The 6581-nt window shown below is 40.7% G+C and overlaps 1 non-coding gene across 4 annotated transcripts; it reads left to right on the plus strand.

Annotated features, from left to right (window-relative positions):
• The first annotated feature begins 957 nt into the window (after positions 1 to 957).
• On the plus strand, positions 958 to 5685 carry LOC109777817 (uncharacterized). Of its 4 annotated transcripts, none has more exons than XR_006671826.2 (3): positions 1032 to 1605; positions 2038 to 5247; positions 5448 to 5685. It is a non-coding gene; the product is annotated as an uncharacterized protein (transcript). The 4 variants fall into 4 exon arrangements; XR_006671827.2 differs by having other exon boundaries at positions 2132 to 5247; XR_006671828.2 differs by having other exon boundaries at positions 1055 to 3382; positions 3889 to 5247.
• Positions 5686 to 6581: the final 896 nt, after the last annotated feature.

Genomic DNA, 6581 nt, shown 5'->3' on the forward strand with positions numbered 1-6581 from the left:
CCTCCCGGGCATCAAGACTGTGCAACTTTGAACCAAAGGGTGAGGTAGCTAGCTCCCTTACTGTTGTTTTATTTGATTTTCCTAAGGCATTACATACATAATTGTAACCCGGCCTAAGCTTCCTAGAAATACATACGTCTCGCTAGGAAGTTTGGATATGTTCTAACTCTTCTCAGTTAGGATTAGCTAGATATATTCTAACTGTTCTCAGTTTGGATATGCTCTAACTCTTCACAACGAGGAGTATATATTGATCTTAGAAATTTGTCAGTGATGTAATGTTTTGTGTACAAGCTGATTCGTCTTTTTGATGACATCAGGTTTTTAGTAGATGAAGGAGAAAGTCCGCACCAAGAAGACCATTCTGATGGATTCAAGAGAATCAAGAGTGAAGCATCGAGATACGATAAATATGTCGATGACAAATATGCCCACCGAGACATTGAGTGGTTTCAGATATCTTTGGTTGATTTGGATTTGCTCACATAGAAAAAGGATGGCCACATATATATGGTAGTTACTTCCATGTCACAAAGGTGTTCTTCAGTAGGTACTGCACAATCACGTTGAAGTTTCACAACAATCACATTCTCAGTGTTGTTGTCATATCATATATCTCTACAGTGTTTGATCACAATTTAGACAATTGATCTAATGTTGCTCATCTTTCAATATAATGTCTTCTTTTTCCAGATTTACATTTCCATTCTGCAGGAGGACCTATGCTTTAGCATGTTGATCTCTTTTTAATTTTCATGTTGCTATATACTTTTGTCCTAGCTTAAGGACCTTGGCGATTCAAGAGTTGGACATGATACATACTGTCAGTGTTAGTAGGAACTGTGGGTGTTAGCCCCCTGTCGAGTATTGCATATTTAGTGCGGGCCTTGAGATATGCTTACTTATGGTCTAGGTCTTTTTTTTTTCGTTGCAACGCACGGGCCTTTTTGCTAGTACTAAGGGAGGGGCTAACCCGTAACGGCGTTTTTGCAAAAAGGCCCTCCTGTTTTCGGGTATTTGAACCCGCAGTCCCTCCTTAGTGTCTATTCTGAGAAAACGTTTCATTCTTATACAAAGGACCCTTTAATTTTTAGTATTCAATACTTGGTGGTTGCTATCAAGCGAGCTAGAGGTCGAGGTTGGCCGCGATGCAGACAACACCGGGCACGGCGGCGGCGTTCTCCGGCCAGATCCGGTCGAGGAGGCGCGACAGGGGCCGGTTCCTGTGTCGGGGAAGGCGTGGAGGCGTTCTAAGAGGCACGGGAGGAGGTCCAGCGGCGGGGCTTGAACTCCAAGTTCATGGAGGCGGCGTTCCTCGCCGGTTCCAAGCGAGATGGCGAGCTCCGATAGGGGGGGGGGGGGGGGGGGGTGAGGTGCACGACGGCAGGCGGCAGCAGCTCTGCTGCGTGCAGCCAGAGAGAGAGGGGGAGAGAGATGAGAGAGAGAGAGAGAGAGAGAGAGAGAGAGAGAGAGAGAGAGAGAGAGAGAGAGAGAGAGAGCAGGGAGGAAGAAGGGAGGGAAGGGGCGGCCGGATCCTGCGAGGCTGGGTTGGAGCCCCGGTGGTGGTGCTGCTGCTGTTGGCACATTTGATGCAGAGCAGCCACTGTAAGTTTCTCCCCCTTCTCTAATTAGTATTCAGATTCCTCTCCCTTGTCTAATCATTATTGAGATTCCATTGCTATTTGATGGAGAGCAGCCACCAAGAGTTCCTCTTTTGATGCACAACGGCCACCGAAACCATCTCTCTTTCTCTCTCTAATTGATTCTCAGCTACAAAATGACGTGTGTCTGTGTACTTGCTAATGTGATGGCTAATGCATGTGGATTGATTCATGAATTAGCAATATATTTCCCGTGAGATGTGCTAATATACAAATTTTATGTTTACAGTGCCCTCTACTTGTTTGTTGTTATGCCTATAAGAGATGATTTTTTTAATTTTAAATAGAAAAGCACAATACAGTTGCTCTTATACAGCTTATGAAAAGCAATTACAAGTAAGAGGAGTGGTGTGTTCTCCTTAAAACGAAATTGCAGGAGTTCACACGCATGGTGGCGCCATACATCGGGTGCATGGTGGCAGAGTTCACAAGCCAGGTCACTGATTGGCGTAATGGTTGTCCTGATGCAGAGGAGGACAAGGTTCAAGGTGCTGGGCCGGTGACAGGGGCAGCATGATGTTTCCGTCAGGTAACAACCTAGCCATCGACTCAAGATTTAACTGAACCAATTCCTTTAATTCAAGCTCCAAATTGTTATTCGATTCGTTCATTTGTTACTGGCAACAACTAACTGTACATATAATTGTTGATTTATGTACAAACAATATCTTCACTTGTTCCAAATCTTCAATAAGGATCATCAAGCCCTATGTTCTTTATCTGAAGAATAGAAATTGTAATTGTGCCATCCATTACCTCTGAAAGTCAGGAATCGGAAAAAAGTCATTTGCATATCTCTGTCACCAAGGAAGGTTGGTTAGACAGAAAAAGGACCTCTGGTTATGTATGACATGATGCAAGGCACATATCTCTGAATGAAGCGCAACATGAATTGACATCATCTAATGCTAACTGCTGACCATTCTTCTCTGGAGTATCAGTTCAGTATCCCATATGCCCCCTATTCATCTGTCATCTCTACATGAAAATTTAATGCAGTTTTTAATCCTATGTTTAAGTGTAGCTAAATTTCTGTGGACCAATCATATTATCTTTCCGAGATAACAGATCAACCTTCATCATGTACTTCTGTTGTAACTTCTCTCATCTTTTGTGCTATTATCTAAAAGAGGTGTGGATCGGAATCAGTTTTTTTCCTGCACCCCCGATCCAACGAGGCTGCGCACACATGCACACTGAATTTATGTATATAATGCTTCGAGATCTGAAACTAAAAGTCAGAGAGATAAATTCAAGAAAGCTTCAGCTTTAAACACGTATATCTGAAGAGTTCCGGGATTCCAATCGCCTGATTCTGGTAACATCAGATGTTTCAACGCGTGGAGTGAATTATCCAGATGTTACCCCGCCATTGGGAAGACCCTATGTCGCAGCCATCAGCCTTGTGTCTGGAGCCCCTTGCAGGTGTACAACCGGCACAAACTCTCCAGCGCGGGCAGCATAAGGAATTTGGTTTGGGCCCTCATCTGTAGGTCATGACGGCTGATGTTGTCCTCTTCTCCTATGACGTTGATATTAAATCCCTTCCTCCAAGGTAATCAGACAAATCACCTTCATATATACAACTTTGTTTCTCCCCATGTTTCACTCACCCCCTACAATATTTTGTGGAATCCGTGAGCTTTCTTCTGTATCCACTTGCATGTCAAACGTTGCGTGATACACCAGAGGATGTATTTATGGAGTAAATTGATGTTCAGGTATTGTAGCTTATTTTCACAATTTTGAAAATGGTGTGATTTAGTTGATATAGGCAATTGGTGTAGAAAATATAATGATTGTATGCTCGGTTTTTGTATCATGATGCTATCATCCCCATAGTTGTGTTCTGCGTCTTTTTTAGTTATGTTCTTTCAGTTTTCCTGTGTGGAAGGATCCAACAAAAAAAAGGAAGAGTTTGTTAGTGATCATGTTTCGGTGCTGCGTACAATAAGTTACCCGCTTTGAGTTTTAATTTATCAGAAGTAGACTTGAACTTTTGCTCTGCATGATTACAACGGAGCACCAACATAGTTCTAGTAGGTATATGATTCTGGAGTCGTTCGGCTGGATACTTATACCATTTGCTCTATGTATGTTGGATTTAACAAATTATCAAGTATACTATGGTATAGTCTATGAGCATCTTGAATTTTGCTGTAAATCCAAAGTTTATTTTTGTACATCCTGTAGATTATCGGTCTCTAAATCATGTAGTCCGTTTCAGGTATATGAGTGGCAGCAGTAGTACTACGTGAAGATTATAAAAACAGGTTGAATGTTTTTGCTCTCTAATTCATTAGTAGTTGCGCTAATTATCATGTGATTCCATGGCAATAGTGCGCAATCTTATAAGCTGCCCTCAAGAACATGAAGGTTTATTCCCTTTGATTTCCTTTATCCTTATAAATACACGTTGCTTATTACAGTTCCAAAATATGCCAAAATTTTGAGCAGAAAGCAATATTTGCTACAGATTTATGCATTTAGCTAGGCCGCCGGTAAGACTTTGCACTGAGATAGTAATTCTGTTCCACCATCCATGTTATTGTATTCCTAGCCATTTTTCCTACAACTTTTATTGTATGCTTAAAATATTATCTTCAATACAGGTAAAGTAAAATGCAGAAACCCTCTTTCCATGGCAAAAAAATTTGTAAGCTCATATGTTATAGTTTTTCTAGGCAAAAGCTAGCCAGCTGTAAAGAAATCAAGGCAAGAAAAACATCTTGGTAGACATAGCTTAAGAGAACACATCTGCCGACATAAAATGTGTCATGTGCTAAGATGTCCACCAATAATCCAGTACTTGCTGGATACCTGTTTTGTTTGCTCCTTCTGTTTAGATTTGAGTTGATGGGGGTGAGATGTGACCCCGCTGTTGGGCGTTGCAAATGCCACGGCTCCAATGTGTGCCCCAGCTTCGGTGATGCACGGGCGAGGCTACTCGATTTGGTGTAGTTGCCCTCCTTCCAAGAAATCGTGTTTTTTTGTTCAGATTTTAGATCTCTTACTTTCAGCTTAGTTCAAGGATAGAAAAGCTTGCTCCTTATGGATTCAACAAGGAAGACCATTAGCCACTTTTTCAGAATTGGATGATATGGTGCACCTTCATTTTGCTGTCCAATTTCTTAGCTTATTTGCTTTAATTGTGCTACAGTTATATAGCAGGATAAGTATCCAATCTTGTGACACCTCTCCATTTGCACCATCGTCAAAAGTTGCACATGAGTTGATTCGGACTTTCAGAGTTCAGAGAACACCTGGCCGAGTCAATCGGCCTAAAGGTATATCAGATCGTAAGGAAAGGGTTCCCGGTTCAGATTTTTCACTACTTTGTGTTGTTGGATAGCCATGGTATGTGATAGTTTTATTTTACTGCAGAAGTTCAATTCTTGGGAGTTAGGATATGAGGTGTATACATCACTTTTCTTACGAATCTATTCTCTTTTAGTGCACTATCTATCTATCTAATCTGTCTATCCAAGTTTTCAAAGAAATTGATGGCGGCGGCTCAGCAGCGTCGTGGCGAATGGCGAAGCTTCTAAAATGGACGGAGAGTGGTGGTGATGCGTGGCTGGGAGAAGTACGTATTTGAGGAAATACGATTCATAAAGTTTCATATTAACAAAAATTGATAGTCTTTATAAAGTAATCTGAACATTTTGTAAGAAAAGATATGACATACATTTGTGCAAATTGATAATGTAAGCTCATCTCGAAACATTATTCTTTTTTTAAGATTGATTTACTTGGTGGTGCTAACTTCCATTTTTCTCGAAACAGGACATGTGTGCTATTTCTGAAAAAAGAAGCTTCTTTGTTGGCTGGCATCCCTGATGGTAGTTTTAGATATGTAACAAAACAACTGGCGTCTCATAATTCATTGGATGTAGACCAAAAGGATCAGTTACAAATTCTTGCCTATAAATGACTTTCAGTTTCTAGCTTTCATAAAATTTAGACATGTACTCTTTAACAGTATGTTCTGGTTTATGGTGGGCCTATGTGCTGGTTGAAATTATCATGTTGGATAATATTGTTTTTACTAGCAGTTGCAGTGCCTTGTTATTTTATTTCCACAAATATCATCAAGTTTTGCTATTGCTGAAATGCTATATTGCTTGACTGAAATCAAACCCTTTAGTTGTTGTTGTGGTGCTCTTATATTGTTATATTCCTTCACAGAAAGCAATCCTTGTTCCTGGCTAAGTTATAGAATAGCATATGTACATAGTTCACACTATTTGATTCTGTTAAAGACCCAAATATGATGAGGTGCTGCATCTCCTGACTCTGAGCAGAATCACCATAACAAACATACGGATCAATAAAATTCAGAAAATTGCAGTTTATTTGCTCTATTCAATAGGGGCTTCGGTTTCAATGAAAATTGTTAACTGGACTCCCATGATTGTTGTGGTGTATTATTATACAAAAAAGTAGTATTGTCGCCTTTTAATATTTTCATTCACATCCATGATCATATATGCTGCTTGGACTAAACAATTAATCAACTCCAACTGCAACTGGTAAGGGTCGTGATGGACATGGCGAACGCAACGGCGTTTGCTCCCCCACACCCCCACCCCTCATATGGGGAGCCCTCCATGATGGTGCACAAGAGGAAGGGATAGGCCCATGTCGACGGAGGAGGTAGACATGATGCGGGTGGCGGCGGCACAGAGCACTTTGACAATGGATTTTGAGAATGGGGAACGATAAGGAAGATGAGTTGGTGCCTCCCTCTGTCTACGTCAAGTGCTTTGTTTGGGCCAAGCCCAAATAGTAAAAAAAATCCCTAACAAAAATGTCCTAATTGTTTTGTTTCACAGTTTTACATATGTTTAAAAATGTTCACAGTTTTACATATGTTCACACTATTTTTGTTTCAAAAAAAATGTTCACACTTTTTAAAAA

The sequence above is a fragment of the Aegilops tauschii genome, chromosome 3, assembly GCF_002575655.3.
Source record: "Aegilops tauschii subsp. strangulata cultivar AL8/78 chromosome 3, Aet v6.0, whole genome shotgun sequence".
Taxonomy (NCBI): domain Eukaryota; kingdom Viridiplantae; phylum Streptophyta; class Magnoliopsida; order Poales; family Poaceae; genus Aegilops; species Aegilops tauschii.